Here is a 19327-nt window from a genome sequence, read left to right on the forward strand (position 1 = left end):
TCTTTAAAGAATTTTTTTATAATTACACGTAATTACAGTACTACCCGTGCGCGGATTAGGTACTACCCCCGCCTGTTCGGAGCTCGAGACAGGCGGAGGCTCCGAGAGCCACTAAGGGGCAACCATGATGTATGACTCTTATCCAACCCATCCATCCATTTTTTCATATCATTTTACAATATTATTCCAAAAATAGCGAATATCCAAGTCTTAAATGGACCACAAGGTGGTGGTGAAATTCCTACCATTGAAAAATTCTTAGGGACCACAAAAGTTTTGGATCATGATGATATATGTTTTTTCACTTCATCCAGTTGTATATGACCATACCAAGGGGTTGGATGAAAAATAAAGGACAAAGTGGGCCCTAAAAAGGTTTCAACTGTGGGCCTTAACACCGCTACTTCCTATGGTGTGGTCCAATTGATCCTTGTATCTGTTTTATTTTTAGTCCGGTGCTCCAGAATGATATGAAAAGAGGGATGGATGGTGTGGATAAGAGTCATACATCACAGTGGCCCCTTGGTAGCCCTCGGAGCCTTCACCTATCCTCGAACAGGCAGGGGTAGTACTGGTACCTAATCCGCACCCAGTACTGAGCAACAAGTCGGCTACTGAAGTGAGGTCACCAAGTTCTGTGGGCCCTATTATGATGTATGTGTTGTATCGGCATGGGCAAAAGAATGAGGTAGATAAAAGGCTGTAGTGGACCCCACCACACAAAATAGTGGGGAGAGTGATTCCCACCGTTAAAAATATCCTAAGGCTCACCATAATGTTTATTTGAAATCCAACCTGTTTAAAAGTTAAAAAAGACATGAAATAAGGGGAAAATGACTGTGAAGTTAAGGGATTTGACCATGAAATGCATGGAATTGACCGTGAAGTGAATGGAATTGACAGTGAAATGCATGGAATTGACCGTGAAATAAAGGGAATTGACCATGAAATGAAGGGAATTGACTGTGAAATGCATGGAATTGACCGTGAAGTGAAGGGAATTGACTGTGAAATGCATGGAATTGACCGTGAAGTGAAGGGAATTGACCGTGAAATGCATGGAATTGATCGTGAAATGCATGGAATTGACTGTGAAGTGAAGGGAATTGACCTTGAAGTGAAGGGAATTGACAGTGAAATGCATGGAATTGACCGTGAAGTGAAGGGAATTGACCGTGAAGTGAAGGGAATTGACTGTGAAGTGCATGGAATTAACCGTGAAGTGAAGGGAATTGATCGTTAAATGCATGGAATTGACCGTGAAGTGAAGGAAATTGACCATGAAGTGAAGGGAATTGACCGTGAAATGCATGGAATTGACCGTGAAGTGAAGGGAATTGACCGTGAAATGCATGGAATTGACCGTGAAGTGAAGGGAATTGACCGTGAAATGCATGGAATTGACCGTGAAGTGAAGGGAATTGACCATGAAATGCATTGAATTGACCATGAAGTAAAGGGAATTGACCGTGAAGTGAAGGGGAATCGCCGGAATTGACCGTGAAATGCATGAAATTGACCATGAAGTGATGGGAATTGACCGTGAAATGCATGGAAATGACTGTGAAGTGAAGCGAATTGACCGTGAAATGCATTGAATTGACCGTGAAGTAAAGGGAATTGACAGTGAAATGCATGGAATTGACCGTGAAGTGAAGGGGAATCACTGGAATTGATCGTGAAATGCATGTAATTGATTGTAAAGTGAAGCGAATTGACCATAAAATGCATGGAAATGACCTTGAAGTGAAGCGAATTGACCGTGAAATGCATTGAATTGACCATGAAGTAAAGGGAATTGACCGTGAAATGCATGAAATTGACTGTGAAGTGAAGGGGAATCGCCAAAATTGACCATGAAATGAATGGAAATGACCGTGAAATGAAGGGGAATCGCCAAAATTGACCATGAAATGAATGGAAATGACCGTGAAATGAAGCGAATTGTAATGCCCTGAATTTCGAGGGTCGAGCAAAGCTCGACTCCCGAGATTCCAAACATCACTTATATTTTGCGGAAGCCAATATCCTAATTTCTTACACGTTGGGCATTTGAGCATGCATAGAATTATACTAAACAACGTACCATAATCCAGATTTAATGTGATTAAAGCATATGTGTAAACCAAAACATACATATATCGTGAAGTTCCTTCCAGAGTATGAGTCCACGGCTCGGTTTAATGTATATATACAATTCCAAAAATAAACAAAATGTGGTAACGTAACATCCAGCTAAGCCCATATGCCCAGCGCTCCCTATCCAGAGGTACATGGCCTACATCGGCCCATCTTAGAGCTGGAAATAGGAGAATTCCTCCTCTTCCATGAATGTCTGCTCCAGTGCATCAACATCAACGGTACCTGCATATACACTAGCGTCTGGTTGGTGTTTTAAAACACCGTCCTAGAGTGGGAGTGAGTGATCAACTCAGTGGTTCCATAAAGCATGGGTTACATATGTTATCAAGTCTATCAGTACAGGAATGATAAAGCAACGTAAAACAAGCATTTTTTAATTACTCTTCTTAATGCGAATAATGGAGTTTATGAAATGATCCATGCCCTCACCATACAACACTCCCTCAATACGCAACTTCGACCACCTGTTTCGCAAATGACAACACTTCCTCAGCACGCGACAACCATGCCTGTTTCGCCACATTCTAAGCTAATGCAATACGGTGAATGATTATGTTAGTCGAGTGATTAATTATACATATTCATTCAGCAGTTTGGGGAAGCCAGGATACCTCCCTTTTAGTCATTGGTCTCAACTGAATTACTAGACGCAGGATGAGCACAATGGTCCTACACTTGTAATTCCTGATCCGTCTGGGTTCGTCACTCCCAGCTGAATACATACGAAAGGCGAGTTGTAAAAGTAATCTCACGGTCACTACGGGGAGGCTCGTCACCCCAGCGTAGGCCGATAGCACGGACACGGTGTCCCATACTACCATGCTTAGCTCACGAGTCTTGAAAATCATGATAGTAATAGTTAATAGTAGACCTTTGCAATTGGTAAGGGGGGTGTCCTATATTCAAACAGTTGTGATTATAAATGGTGAACATACAATAGGTCAACCGGTTCTTTGGGCATTTTCGATTGGTACAGGCACACACTAACATAACCGGCATGGAGCACGTGAGCGCCCCTCGTGGCCTAGCCACTGTCGATAGTCAATGTCTGACCCGTGTCTTTCGAATTTAACCAAGGTGGCCAACCCAATTTGGCCATCCAAACGTGGAAGTTTACCGGTTACCTGGACTACATTTGTAGCTCTATTCCTATCCAAATCATGTTAATAGACATTCTTAACATATGGGTTAACATTCGATAAGCAATCTTGATAAACAATTCATTTCGGCATTTCATCAAACACATAGACAACGTCAAATACAACTTGTCATTCATCAATTCATTAGATAGAGACATAAGTATACTTAAGACAACAAAAAAATCCTACATTAGCAATCATAAATCATTAACTATAATGAAAGCATTGATAAATCGCAACCTAAGCATTTATAGTCTGTACCTTCCGGTAGCACGCCCTACTCGAACTCACTTCTAGTAATATGTTTCCAATGAAGGATTGTTAGCCGCCTAAACGAGCACATGGGTTAGTTAGGGTTGGAGAAAACCCATTTGGAGACTTACGTCTACAAGGAATGTTCGAAATCTTACACTTAATCATCGTCGGAGTAGTTCTGACGGCGGAAGCTGTAGCGGTTGGGCTTGTGGGCCAAAGGGAAGAGGGGCAACCTCTTCTAACAACCACACCTTCGATCTCTCTTCTCCCTTTTTCTTCTCTCACTCTAGGGTTTCCAAATTCGGATTTGGATGGTGGGTTGCAAATGGGGAGCCTTTTATAGCTCCAAATGGTGGACAGATGGCCCTAGGGCCACTTTATTTGACATATACTATGGGCGGTCATTTCTAACTAACGAGACCCCCAGGAGGGCCCATGGGCTCATCTATACCATGAGGTAGGTTCCCCACCAATGGATCCAAGCTAGGATACAGTCTCGGTATGATCGGATACATAGATTGGCCGTGGGAAGCCTATGTCAGATCAACGGTCGATAATATTCAATCGGGGCCGCAGTTATATAGATGCGTGTGGGGAATTATCATTACCTTATATATGAAGTTTGGTCTTAAACTAACGGTCCGAAATTCTCAACTTTATGAAAGAATGTACAACTTAAATCACTTAAGTTTCAAGTTCTTTCATAGGATATTCGCATTTCTCATGCACCCGCCCTTCGGCTTAAGTTAAGCGATCCTAGACACTATTCGGGTTTGGCTCTCATGATGGACGTCAAGCCAAGCGAGACGGACATTATTATATAGTTTCGGAATTAGTGGCCCGCTAACGAGTAGTCTATAGCTCGTTTGGATAATCAATGCATTTCTAAAATGAATTAGGTAGCAAGATTCTTGTGCGCAATAATTAGAGTTTGGATTAAGTATGTTTATAGTGTGGCCTATTTGCAATTAGTGAAAATGACGATTCAGTTATAATCACTCGAAACTGTTAGTTTGTAGACTAAATGGATAATTAAGCCACTTTGGTTTGTTAATTATGATTTAACCCCTAGTTATCTCGGATTTGAGTAAATCTTTAATTTAGTTGTGATTGTCTTGATTAGTCAGTGATAGTTCAACTAGATTTGGGCCCTATGTGAACAAATCACGAGGCTAGACTTGAGGTTTAAGTGATCAAGCAGATTTGTTGGATTTTTACGGTTGATTTATCGAACTGGTGCAGTTCTGTACCAGTATTACCCATGTATGGGTTCACCTCGTGTATTAAGGTCCAATTAGTGACCACATGAGCTAGTTATAGCAAAAAATTTCAAGGGTTTTTGAAATTCCAAAACAGTGAAAATCCAGGACGTTACACAAATTGGCTGTGAAATGCATAAATTGACCGTGAAGTGAAGGGAATTGACCGTGAAGTGAAGGGTAATCGCCGGAATTAACCGTGAAATGCATGGAATTGACCATGAAGTGAAGCGAATTGACAGTAAAATGCATGGAAATGACCGTGAAGTGAAGCGAATTTGACCGTAAAATGCATGGAAATGACTGTGAAGTGAAGTGAATTGACCATGAAATGCATGGAATTGACCATGAAGTGAAGCAAATTGACCGTGAAATGCATGGAATTGACCATGAAGTGAAGCAAATTGACCATGAAATGCATGGAATTGACCGTGAAGTGAAGGGAATTGACCATGAAATGCATGGAATTGACCGTGAAGTGAAGGGGATTGATCGTGAAATGAATGGAAATGACCATGAAGAGAAGCTAATTGGCCGTGAAATGCATGGAATTGACAGTGAAGTGAAGGGGATTGACCGTGATATGCATGAAATTGATTGTGAAGTGGAGGGGATTGATCGTGAAATGCATGGAATTAACGTGAAGTGAAGGGAATTCGTCGGAATTGACCGCGAAATGCATGGAATTGATCACGAAGTGAAGGGAATTGACCATGAAGTGAAGGGAATTGAACGCGAAATGAATAGAATTGACCGTGAAGTGAAGGGAATTCACCACGAAATGCATGGAATTGACCGTGAAGTAAAGGGAATTCACGCGAAATGCACGGAATTGACCGTAAAGTGAGAGGGATTCACCGAAATTCACCGCAAAATACATGAAATTGATCACGAAGTTAATGAAATTTACCACGAACTGATTGAAATTGACCATGAAGTGAATGAAATTGATCGTGAAGTGAATGAAATGAATGAAATTGACAGCGAAGTGAATGAAATGGATTTTCGACCATCGACCTGATGGAATCTTGGAAAATAACCAGGTTAGTTAGCCCTACCCCAAAATCATATATGGTACGTCAAGTAACTAATTCTAGTTTAGGAGATGTGCTTGTTAAATAAATAGAGAAAAAATTGAATTAAAAGATAGAAAAATATTTTTATATACTTATATATACATATTGTAAAAGGGTAGAGCAGTCAGAACTATGATATGGTACATCCATCTCCCTACTGTACAGTGGCAAAGTGATGGATCAATCAGGCTCGTGCATCTAGTGGACCCTATCATGAATGGTTTATGTTTTAAAAAAAAAAAAATTAAAACCTTAGATAATCCTATCCATCAGTTTCTTCAGCTCCCACAGAATACCTGGCATTTAACTTCTTCTTCTTCTTTTTATAGCTGTCTGCCGGAAGGGTGCTAATTCATATATGGTACGTCAAGTAACTAATTCTAGTTTAGGAGATGTGCTTGTTAAATAAATAGAGAAAAAATTGAATTAAAAGATAGAAAAATATTTTTATATACTTATATATACATATTTACATCAGAGAACAATGTTAAGGGGAAAAGGTTCTCCTTATTAAATAAATAATAATAATAAAAGGGAAAAAGGTTCTCCTTATTAAATAAATAATTTTTAAAAAAAAACTGCCAGACTTCCTCAGCAGTCTGACCTTTTTTTTCAAGATGGAATCCCTATTGCTTTTGTGGGTCCCATCATGAGGTCTGTGTTATATGCAAACCGTCCATCTATTTGGCGAGCTAATATTAAGGCTTCAGACTAAAAATAAGACAGATCTAACTATCAAGTCGACCACACTGTAAAAGGCAGTGGGGAATTGAACGACTACCATTGAAACCCTTTAAGGGGTCACAGAAGTTTTGGATCATTATGAAATTTGTTTTTCCTCTTCATCTAGGTCTTTGTGACCTTATGAATAAATTGAATGGAAAATAAATGTTACGGTGGGCCCTACGAAATTTTTAATGGTGAAAATCAATTTTCCTGCTGCTCTTTGTGGTGTGGTCCAGTTGATCTTTGGATATGATTTTTTCTTTTTGATAATGCTCTGAAATGATCTCGAAATATGGATGAACGTTGTGGATATAATAAATACATAACTGTGGGGCCCATGTAACTTTGATCTCTTTTGAACCGTTGGTTCAACTCGGTGTTCGAGAAGCGTCAGCGCTCGTCTTCGAGCACCGGGCGATCCGCTTCCGTAAGGAAAGTAGGGGTATTTTCGACCTGAGAAATGGGGCCGTACAGCTGGGGTTTATTCTCGAGAGGTAAAAAGCAAGTGGGCTTAAAAAGGTTGGTGGGCCATATATGGGTCGTACAGTTGGAAATTTCTCTAATCCGCACCATGTACCACACAACGAGTGCGGACGCTCCTCGAGCTCTGAGTTGTACGAACGGTTCAAGGGAAATCAAAGTTACATGGCCCCACAACGATCTATTTATTTTATCTACATTGTTCATCCAATGTTCGAGATCATTTTAGATTACTAACCAAAAAATCCAAAGATTAACTGGACCACACTACAAATAGCAGCGGAGATAATGATTTTCACCGTTAAAAATTTTGTAGGGCCCACCATAACATTTATTTTCCATCCAATCTGTTCATAAGGTCAAAAAGACGTGGATGAAGGGGAAAACCAAATTTCATATTGATCCAAAACTTCTGTGAATCCCAGAAGGGTTTCAATGGTAGATGTTCAATACCCCCTGCTTTTTTACGTGTGGTCCACTTGATCGTTAAAGCTGTCTTATTTTTCATCTCAAGCCTTATGACGAGCTCGTAAAATGAATGGACGGTTTGGATATAACACATACCTTATGATGGGACCCACAGAACTTGCAGACATCAATAAACCATTTATATAGCTGATGTGTGGTACACCAGCTAATCCGCTTCCCCCAGGCAGGGGCTGTACGGGGCCACCATGATCTATGGGTTTTATCCATGCCGTTTATCCATTTTGGAAGGTATTCATACGATATAGTAAAAAACAAAATTGTGATAGATGCAAGGCTCATGTGGACCACACTACAGGGAGCAACCGTGATAATGATTTCCATCGTTGAAACCTTAATAGGGCCTACTGTGATGTTTATTTACCATCCAATTTTTCATAATATCACGTAGACGTGGTTAAAGGGAAAACACAAATATCAGCTTGATCGAAAAAAGATTTGGCCCCTAAGAATTTTTTAACGGTGAACGAACGTTCAATCCCTATCTTGTGAGCCACTTGAGCCTTAGATATGCTTCATTTATTGGCTCACGCCCTAAAATGATATGAAAAACAGATAGACAGTGTGGACAGTCTGACGAAACTCATCCGAGTCAACCTGGCATTAGTTGCACCTGAACCGGCTGATACCACAAGTAACCTTGCTTCAGGCAAGTCCTGATTCGACTCAGGACGGAGCGAGTTAGCCAAGTCAAGGACTGTTCATTCCGAGGGCTCATGGTCAGGGGCTCTTGAACATCGTTTGTCGGTCCTTTTTTTCCAAAAGTGGATGCTAGAATTCCAATTTGAGAACTGGGGTAATAATCACATTCCTGATTCAGTTGGGCCATCTAATCACATGAATTTTTAGTGCATAATGAATCAAATTTGGAGCTGACATGAGCGATGGTCCAAATTCTACCATAAGTCTAAGTAGTATGGGTTGTTTATTTCTTATCTAGGATTTGATGGTCAGGATTTGGATGATCAAAGTTGTAGTTGTCAAAGGCCAAGTGACTCTCTTGAGAACCATGGTTAAATGTGGAATACAGGATATCGTATGTATTAATTATGCAGATCATTGAAATTGAAAAACTGACATCATATTATTTAGATGCGGATGTATGAACTTAGCACCCCGAATCCTACGCTCTTGTGAAAACATTTTCATTAGGACTTAAGTTTTATGATATAGATGTTTGAAGATCAAGACAACATTTGTAAAAGAATGCCTGGGAGTAGCTCAATTCATCACAACTATTCATTCCTCAAGAGCATTCACACTAGACAAAGTCCAGGTCCAACTGTAATAATGTAGATAAGCAACGTAACACAATTCAAGTGCACCACCCCACTACATATCTGAATCTATCACACCTATAGTGGGGCCCACCAATATGTTTAATCTAAATATCCAATTAGATCATCTAAACTATTAATGATATGTGGCCCACCTAATAGAAGTTTTACATTCTCCCACTTAAATTATATCAATCAATACCGAAATAAAAATGAATGGTTTTTTGTGAAAATAACTTATAAATCACATTGGTTTGAAACTTTCTGATGATTTTATTTTTGTGAAAATAGTTTACAAATCAAATTAGTTTGAAACTTCCTAATGGGTATCCCCCAGATTTATTAAAACATTATTGTTGAATTACATAAGTAACGCTTCTTAAATTTGATCAACTAATAGTGGATCATGGTTGTTGTTGATGCCAAAATCTGGTCCGCCCTTTTTAGACCTTCAAGTGACTACACAAGAAGAAGACAAATGAGACCTTGGCTAGAGCAGGGGACCCTCTGATGCCAAAGTTAGGCTAGGAATTTAGGTCTGGTAGTATTGAAGGGTTTTAGGTGAGAGATTCTGTGTACCTCTTTGTGTAGATAGGTTCTTTATTTATAGTGTAAATGGGTTAAAGATGATTCTCGAGCACAGGCATAGTCTCTGCATACGTTTCTCAACCATTACATGGGATTTGCGTAGGTGATAAGTGTTGACGTGGTCGGCCCTAAAATCATTTAATGGATGGTCGAGGCCGACTTGAGTCGAGCCCTCAATTGATCAGGCTGAGGCCGAGCTGATCCGAGCCCTCGACCGACCGAGCTAATCTCCATGGTCGGCTTAGGGTGAATTTTTGCACCGACCGTTATCGGTCAACTGATCGTCCTCTTGTCATACAAATCTGGATATTCTTAAGAGGTCAGATAAGCTTGGTAGAAACTCAGAAAAGTATGGTGCCGAGGTCGAGGCTCGGGAGTTCGGTGTCTGCTCTCCTTCAGGTCAATCTAAGGTAGACGATCGTTTAGGAGCCCTTTTGTAATGCCCTGAAAATCGAGGGTCGAGCAGAAGCTCAGCTCCCGAGTTCCAACGCATCACTTATGCAACATAAATAATGATGATTGAATGTTGTCCATATTAGTGTATTAGATATGAAATGGGATTATACCAAATCAGCATATCATACTCCAGAAACAGTTAAATTACACAAGCGGAAGACTATGATAAATATACAGGGCATATAAGTGATTGTAAGTCTCCAGAGTATGAGCGTCACCAGGTTAGATAAATACAAGTGTAACTCCAAAAGATACAAAAAATGATAAAGTGTAATGTCATCTATTCATATCCCTGTAGCCCCGATTCACAACTCCAGGTCTACATAGACCCGCCAGAAAGTTGCATGTAGGAGAACTCCTCGTTGCCGTAGAAGGTAGGCTCCATCTCGCAAGCCTCAACATCTCTCTCTCTCTCTCTCTCTCTCTCGCCTTGCTCTTTCTTCCCACGTGCATGGCCTCCACGGCTACCCAAAATTGCCCTCCCTTTCACGTTCTTCTCCTTTTTATAGACTAAGCAGGGTCGGTCAGGCCTGGATGGTTGTTTACGCACAACAGAAAGTCGGTTGCTCAAGCCAGAGGCGGTGGAGAATTTTCGTAGCCAAAGCCGCATGTGGAAGAAACATGTTGTGTTTGGATGCAGGTTTTGGACGATTAGACTCGAGATCTGACTTCTTGGTGGGGTTCAAGACCCCCTCTTTCAGCTTCTGGACGGTCCGGATCATAGATCCGACCATGATCAAGATCACACAACTACCCACGGAGGTCGGACATGCGTTCGCACGTGCATGCGAATTTTCATACGCTGATGTGCTCAGTGGGCCCCACAGTAATGTTTTCGGGGAAATACACCCTGCTCATTAGATTCCTAGAGAAAAACCGTCGAGAATGAGTGGTTTTGGTCGAGTTTTGGTGCGGTCCACTGTATCAAATCAACTCGCCGTTCATCCTGCTTTTTCTGGCGATCTACGTGTGTACATGTGCATGGGGCCAAAAAGAAAGCATGGCCAGCGTCATGGCCATCCTCCGGAGCATATGGACGGTCCAGATCGTCAAACCAGATGATGGGTGGGACCCACTACTCAACTTAGCGGTCAGACGTTTGGCGGAAAAACGGAATTTCTATTTTTTTAAGAGGAGAGCTAGGGTCAGCGTGCGCTGACCCGTCTCTCGATTTTGGTGCGGCGCGGGAGTGCATCGACTTTACACTCTCATGCCCCCATGTGGGGTCCACTGTGATTCTAATGAGAAATCCGCTCCGTCCATCCCTTTGCTCATTTAATTTAAGGGGTTGAGACTAAAAGTGAAGCATATCCAGAGATCAGGTGGGTCTCAAATCTCTAATATATGGGTTGATCTATCCGTTGGGCCACTTTCAGAGGGATCCAAGGGCTGAATTTCGAATTTTACGGTTAATTTATGGTCCTTAGGCTATATATAAAGTTTCGAGCTGAACGGATGGTGGGAACCCTGTGATCTTGCATTTTGGACGACTTTCAGGCCACTTAAACTTCAATCACTTGATTTTCTTGGATCTCTGGCGTGTAAATTCTTCAATCTCAGTCCCCTAGGGTCTGTCCCTTGCCTTTGTGATTTTTAAGCATTAAATCTAGGCTTTTAGTACTCTTTTAAGTCTAAGCTCCTAAATTCACCTTGCAACTAAAAACATGATTAAAATAGGACGTTAAACATTATCATGTTCATAAAATTAAGTATTAACTGGGGTTTAATATGCAATATTTGACCCTCAACATTGACTGAAAACTCGGCGACGTCAATCAACTTTAGTCGTTGCAATACCAACAGTTCTCGAATCACTGGGAATCAACTACCATTGCCAGCGTCACTAGAACGTAGAAACCTTTTCTAGCCTCCTTGTCTACATGTTCATATCTCTACTATGAGAAGCAAGTCTCCTCCAATTTTTAGCATTAACATCACAATCCCGCATCACACCTCCATCTTTAAAACCCCCTTCTTTTAATTTTAGTTATCAACTTTAATTCAACAATTCACAAGTTCAGCAATGTGACATGAGAAGCATATCCCTTCTTTGCCTTATTCTTCTGGGTTACAATGGTAGTAGCGGCTTCACCAGCATCCACCGCTACGATCAATGGGCCGCGTCTTGTCTCAGATAGATGAAAAAAGGTTCTCCTTATTAAATAAATAATTTTAAAAAAAAAACTGCCAGACTTCCTCGGCAGTCTGACCTTTTTTTTCAAGATGGAATCCCTATTGCTTTTGTGAGTCCCATCATGAGGTCTGTGTTATATCCAAACCTTCCATCTATTTGGCGAGCTAATATTAAGGCTTCAGACTAAAAATAAGACAGATCTAACTATCAAGTCGACCACACTGTAAAAGGCAGTGGGGAATTGAACATCTACCATTGAAACCCTTTAAGGGGTCACAGAAGTTTTGGATCATTATGAAATTTGTTTTTCCTCTTCATCTAGGTCTTTGTGACCTTATGAATAAATTGAATGGAAAATAAATGTTATGGTGGGCCCTATGAAATTTTTAACGGTGAAAATCAATTTTCCTGCTGCTCTTTGTGGTGTGGTCCAGTTGATCTTTGGATATGATTTTTTCTTTTTGATAATGCTCTGAAATGATCTCGAAATATGGATGAACGTTGTGGATATAATAAATACATAACTGTGGGGCCCATGTAACTTTGATCTCTTTTGAACCGTTGGTTCAACTCGGTGTTCGAGGAGCGTCAGCGCTCGTCTTCGAGCACCGGGCGATCCGCTTCCGTAAGGAAAGCAGGGGTATTTTCGACCTGAGAAATGAGGTCGTACAGCTGGGGTTTATTCTTGGGAGGTAAAAAGCAAGTGGGCTTTAAAAGGTTAGTGGGCCATATATGGGTCGTACAGTTGGAAATTTCTCTAATCCGCGGCATGTACCACACAACGAGTGCGGACGCTCCTTGAGCTCTGAGTTGTATGAACGGTTCAAAGAAAATCAAAGTTACATGGCCCCACAACGATGTATTTATTATATCTACATTGTTCATCCATTTTTCGAGATCATTTTAGATTACTAACCAAAAAATCTAAAGATTAACTGGACCACACCACAAATAGCAGCGGAGATAATGATTTTCACCGTTAAAAATTTTGTAGGGCCCACCATAACATTTATTTTCCATCCAATCCGTTCATAAGGTCACAAATACCTGGATGAAGGGGAAAACCAAATTTCATATTGATCCAAAACTTCTGTGAATCCCAGAAGCGTTTCAATGGTAGACGTTCAATCCCCCCTGCTTTTTTAAGTGTGGTCCACTTGATCGTTAAAGCTGTCTTATTTTTCATCTCAAGCCTTAGGACAAGCTCATAAAATGGATGGACGGTTTGGATATAACACAAACCTTATGATGGGACCCACAGAACTTGCAGACATCAATACACCATTTATATAGCTGATGTGTGGTACACCAGCTAATCCGCTTCCCCCAGGCTGGGGCTGTACGGGCCACCATGATTTATGGGTTTTATCCATGTCGTTTATCCATTTTGGAAGGTATTCATACGATATAGCAAAAAACAAAATTGTGGTAGATTCAAGGCTCATGTGGACCACACACTACAGGAAGCAACCGTGATAATGATTTCCATCGTTGAAACCTTAATAGGGCCTACTGTGATGTTTACTTCCCATCCAATTTTTCATAATATCACATAGACGTGGATAAAGGGAAAACACAAATATCAGCTTGATCGAAAAAAAATTTGGCCCCTAAGAATTTTTTAACGGTGAACGAACGTTCAATCCGTATCTTGTGATCCACTTGAGCCTTAGATATGCTTCATTTATTGGCTCACGCCCTAAAATGATATGCAAAAACAGATAGACAGTGTGGACAGTCTAATGAAACTCATCCGAGTCAACCTGGCATTAGTTGCACCTGAACCGGCTGATACCACAAGTAACCTTGCTTCAGGCAAGTCTTGATTCGACTCAGGACGGAGCGAGTTAGCCAAGTCAAGGACTGTTCATTCCGAGGGCTCATGGTCAGGGGCTCTTGAACATCGTTTGTCGGTCCTTTTTTTCCCAAAAGTGGATGCTAGAATTCCAATTTGAGAACTGGGGTAATAATCACATTCCTGATTCAGTTGGGCCATCTAATCACATGAATTTTTAGTGCATAATGAATCAAATTTGGAGCTGACATGAGCGATGGTCCAAATTCTACCATAAGTCTAAGTAGTATGGGTTGTTTATTTCTTATCTAGGATTTGATGGTCAGGATTTGGATGATCAAAGTTGTAGTTGTCAAAGGCCAAGTGACTCTCTTGAGAACCATGGTTAAATGTGGAATACAGGATATCGTATGTATTAATTATGCAGATCATTGAAATTGAAAAACTGACATCATATTATTTAGATGCGGATGTATGAACTTAGCACCCCCAATCCTACGCTCTTGTGAAAACATTTTCATTAGGACTTAAGTTTTATGATATAGATGTTTGAAGATCAAGACAACATTTGTAAAAGAATGCCTGGGAGTAGCTCAATTCATCACAACTATTCATTCCTCAAGAGCATTCACACTAGACAAAGTCCAGGTCCAACTGTAATAATGTAGATAAGCAACGTAACACAATTCAAGTGCACCACCCCACTACATATCTGAATCTATCACACCTATAGTGGGGCCCACCAATATGTTTAATCTAAATATCCAATTAGATCATCTAAACTATTAATGATATGTGGCCCACCTAATAGAAGTCTTACATTCTCCCACTTAAATTATATCAATCAATACCGAAATAAAAATGAATGGTTTTTTGTGAAAACAACTTATAAATCACATTGGTTTGAAACTTTCTGATGATTTTATTTTTGTGAAAATAGTTTACAAATCAAATTAGTTTGAAACTTCCTAATGGGTATCCCCCAGATTATTAAAACATTATTGTTGAATTACATAAGTAACGCTTCTTAAATTTGATCAACTAATAGTGGATCATGGTTGTTGTTGATGCCAAAATCTGGTCCGCCCTTATTTAGACCTTCAAGTGACTACACAAGAAGAAGACAAATGAGACCTTGGCTAGAGCAGGGGACCCTCTGATGCCAAAGTTAGGCTAGGAATTTAGGGCTGGTAGTATTGAAGGGTTTTAGGTGAGAGATTCTGTGTACCTCTTTGTGTAGATGGGTTCTTTATTTATAATGTAGATGGGTTAAAGATGATTCTCGAGCAGAGGCATAGTCTCTGCATACGTTTCTCAACCATTACATGGGATTTGCGTAGGTGATAAGTGTTGACATGGTCGGCCCTAAAATCATTTAATGGATGGTCGAGGCCGACTTGAGTCGAGCCCTCAATTGATTAGGCTGAGGCCGAGCTGATCCGAGCCCTCGACCGACCGAGCTAATCTCCATGGTCTGCTTAGGGTGAATTTTTGCACCAACCGTTATCGGTCAACTGATCGTCCTCTTGTCATACAAATCTGGATATTCTTAAGAGGTCAGATAAGCTTGGTAGAAACTCAGAAAAGTACGGTGCCGAGGTCGAGGCTCGGGAGTTCGGTGTCTGCTCTCCTTCGGGTCAATCTAAGGTAGACGATCGTTTAGGAGCCCTTTTGTAACGCCCTGAAAATCGGGGGTCGAGCAGAAGCTCAGCTCCCGAGTTCCAACGCATCACTTATGCAATATAAATAATGATGATTGAATGTTGTCCATATTAGTATATTAGACATGAAATGGGATTATACCAAGTCAGCATATCATACTCCAGAAACAGTTAAATTACACAAGCGGAAGACTATGATAAATATACAGGGCATATAAGTGATTGTAAGTCTCCAGAGTATGAGCGTCACCAGGTTAGATAAATACAAGTGTAACTCCAAAAGGTACAAAAAATGATAAAGTGTAATGTCATCTATTCATATCCCTGTAGCCCCGATTCACAACTCCAGGTCTACATAGACCCGCCAGAAAGTTGCATGTAGGAGAACTCCTCGTTGCCGTAGAAGGTAGGCTCCATCTCGCAAGCCTCAACATCATCTGCAACTACAACAGGGTCTGGTTGGTGTTTTAAAATACTGTCCCAGAACGTGAGAGTGAGTGATCAACTCAGTGGAGCTATAAGGCAAAGGTTAACATGTTATCAATTTAGTCAAGCAGTAATGATAAAGGAGTACAACAATCAAGTCCTAAGTATTCTTGTTAATGCAGGAATGATATGCCATAATAATGCATGCCCTCGCTTATACTCCCTCAACGTCATCATCTCACGATCGTGGCATGGACCCCTTCCTCTGTGCACTTCCTCACCAAAGCACCGTGCAATGCGATGCATGGTCGTGTTAGCTAAGTTCTTAGTTAGACATATTCATACAGTAGGATTGGAAAGCTAAGGTACCTCCCTTTATATCATTGACCCAACATTGATCCATCTAAGGTCGTCAATCCTAGTTAATCACATACGATAGGCAAGTTCAGGTCACTACCACCAACACCCTACCAACTGGCAGTATATTTTCGAAGGCTCGTCACCGACTTGACTGGGGACCACAGTCAGGCTGCACCGGGGTAGGCCTATTTCATGCTCGAAATCACTCCACTAACGCCCTACCAACTGGTAGTCTATTTTCAAAAGCTCGTCACCAACCCGACTGGGGACCACAGCCAGGCTGCGCCAATGTAGGCCAACAGCTTGAATACAGTGTCCCATACCACCGTATTCGGCTCACGAGTTTGGGTTGCTCACTGGTTACTACGGGGAGGCTCGTCGCCCCAGCGTAGATCGATAGCTCAACCACGGTGTCCCATACCACCATGCCTGGCTCATGAGTCTTAGCGGATCGTGATACCATGGTTGAGACGGGTCTTTACATTGGAAAGGGGTACCTTAGGTTCAAGCGGTAGTGTCCATACATGGTAAACACACAGTAGACAAATCGGGTTACTTGATAAGTTCGATTTGTACGAGCGTACGCTGAATTAATCGACATGGAGCGCTAACCACTGTCGACAATCATCGTACGACTTGGATTCACCGAACGCCTCAAATGTGGTGAGACTAGCTCGACCACTCAAACAGGAATTGTTACCGATTGCCTGGACTACGTCGTAGTCCCAATCACAGTCAAATGCAAGAAGTAAGCATACATGATAGTTATACAGCATTTAACAACCAATTCTAGCGTACATATCATTTGAGCATATTATTCAACACATAAAACATGATATTCTACATATACATTTGCTACATAAAACATGTACTTGAAATTAAAGTTACATGAAGAAAAGTATACATATACCTAAGGTAGTTGAGAATGCTATCTCAACAACCCTCGTAATTACAAAGCATCAACAAATTACTCATACGGGCATTTTGTCAAACGCTTAGACTACATATTACACATACGTGTAATATACTAGTTCCAACAGACATTAGGGCAAATCCTTTCACAAAGGAACTGCCACTCATACAACGATCATATATTCTCAGTTTACAAGCATGGCAAGCACAAATCATATTTCCATAGTCGTTCAGACATTTCAACAAACATATAGAACGCATTATTCTCAACATAGTTTATATCTATATGTAATATATGGAAAATATCGTATCTAAGCACATGTGAAAGCAATCAAGTCAGTCATAAACCATTACTGACATTGAAAGCCTTAAAAACCATAACCTAAACGTTTATAGTCCGCACCTTCCGTCGGTAAACTCGTATCGAACTTAGTTTGAACATCACGCTTTTGTCTACAGTACAACGGCTACCTGAATTACGAAATAGGTTAGCTATTTCACCATTTACTCTATTTGAATCCCTAAAACAGATTAGGGTTGGAATTTCTTACCTAAGAACGAAGTCGGAATCGCCGGTATAGCGATATAGACGGAGTGGTTAAGCACGTGGATCGGCAGGGAAGGATCCCAGGGACAGTCTCCCACTTTCTCTCTCTCACTCTCTCTCTTTCCTTCTTTCTTTGCCCTCTTCTCTTTCCTAGGGTTGCAAATTCGTATGTGAAGGGAGCCCTTATATAGGCCCAGAACTGATGGGAATGGCCCCAGGGCCATGGTATACTTAGGTTATAGGCAAAGACCGGCCGTTTCGGCCCAACGGAGCTGATCCGGAGGCCCCTTTTCTACATGTGGTCAAACTTAAGCTTCTTGATATTGGATCCAGGTCAGGCTAAGATCTCGACCCGATCGGATCAGTGGATCGGCCGCAGGGGACCAGTTTCAGTTCAACAGTCACCGGTACTCGATCAGTGCCACAAGTGCACTTACATATGTTGAAAATTTTTCCTGATCCGAGGGTGTAATTGGGTCAGATTCTGACGGTCTAAATCCTTAGATTTGGTCCACAAGCGAACGACTCAATTCACTTAAGTTTCAGTTCATTCCTAAAGATATTCGCGTTTCTCACACACTTCACTCCTGACTCAAGTTATGCATTTCTGGATACCTTTAGGACTTGATTTTCGAGATGATTGTCAAGCCTAGTAAGGCGGTCATAACCGTATAGTTCCGCGCTAATCGGACTTTTGACGTGCGGTCCAGGTCCGATACGGAGTTTCAAAGTGCTCCTAGGAGCAATTGGGTTTAGAGATTGATCCTACGTTTTTAGGTAACGTAGCGATAGCGGTTCTACTCATTTTTGGTCTTGCAATTCATATTTAATGTGGTTCAAGCTACTTCTACTAATTATTCAGTTTAGTGCGTAACTAAATTTATGCCCTAATTACGACAGAATAAGGCCTTAGGCAGTTATATGCCCTTTTCTGGCACTTTTAGTTAGTGTATTATTTTAATTATTTTTTTAATAGTTCATCATCAAGTCTAATTTATCTCCATCAAATTTCTTAGATTTCATATTGTAGTAAAATTCTAAAAATTTTAGAAGCAGCTGTTGTCAAAACTAATGATTTTCAGATAGTTGTCAAAACAACCTATATTTAACTATATTAAAATTTTTATTATATTTTTTTACTTATTTTCATATGAAACTCGACTTATCAAGCTTCAATCTGGCCTTTGAATCACCTAAATCGGAGTTATAACGAGGGAGATATGACTTTTTGAAGTTGGACAAAAATTGTAGAAAATGTGGCAGAAAACGGGCCGCCCGACCCGCTGCAACCCGTTGGCCGGCGAGTCCTTGCCGATCCGGCGATGTCATCGCTGGTCGCTGTCTTGTCTGGTGGTGTTTTCATCACCCGATATTTGAAACAGGTGTATTTTACAAACCGGAATGAGTTATTTGACATGCAATATATGTTTTTGGGTAGGAGAAGCTAATCTATCCAAATAGCCTATTTGTTTCGTGAGATTCCAAAAGGTTAATAGTCAAAAGCCCATTTTATTTATTTATTTACTATTTATAGTAAATTTTAATTTCATTATTGTTCTTCATCACCTAAACCTTAAGATTTATGTCTAATATGAAAGTACTTAGAAG

The sequence above is a fragment of the Magnolia sinica genome, chromosome 13 (genome assembly GCF_029962835.1).
Source record: "Magnolia sinica isolate HGM2019 chromosome 13, MsV1, whole genome shotgun sequence".
Classification (NCBI taxonomy): domain Eukaryota; kingdom Viridiplantae; phylum Streptophyta; class Magnoliopsida; order Magnoliales; family Magnoliaceae; genus Magnolia; species Magnolia sinica.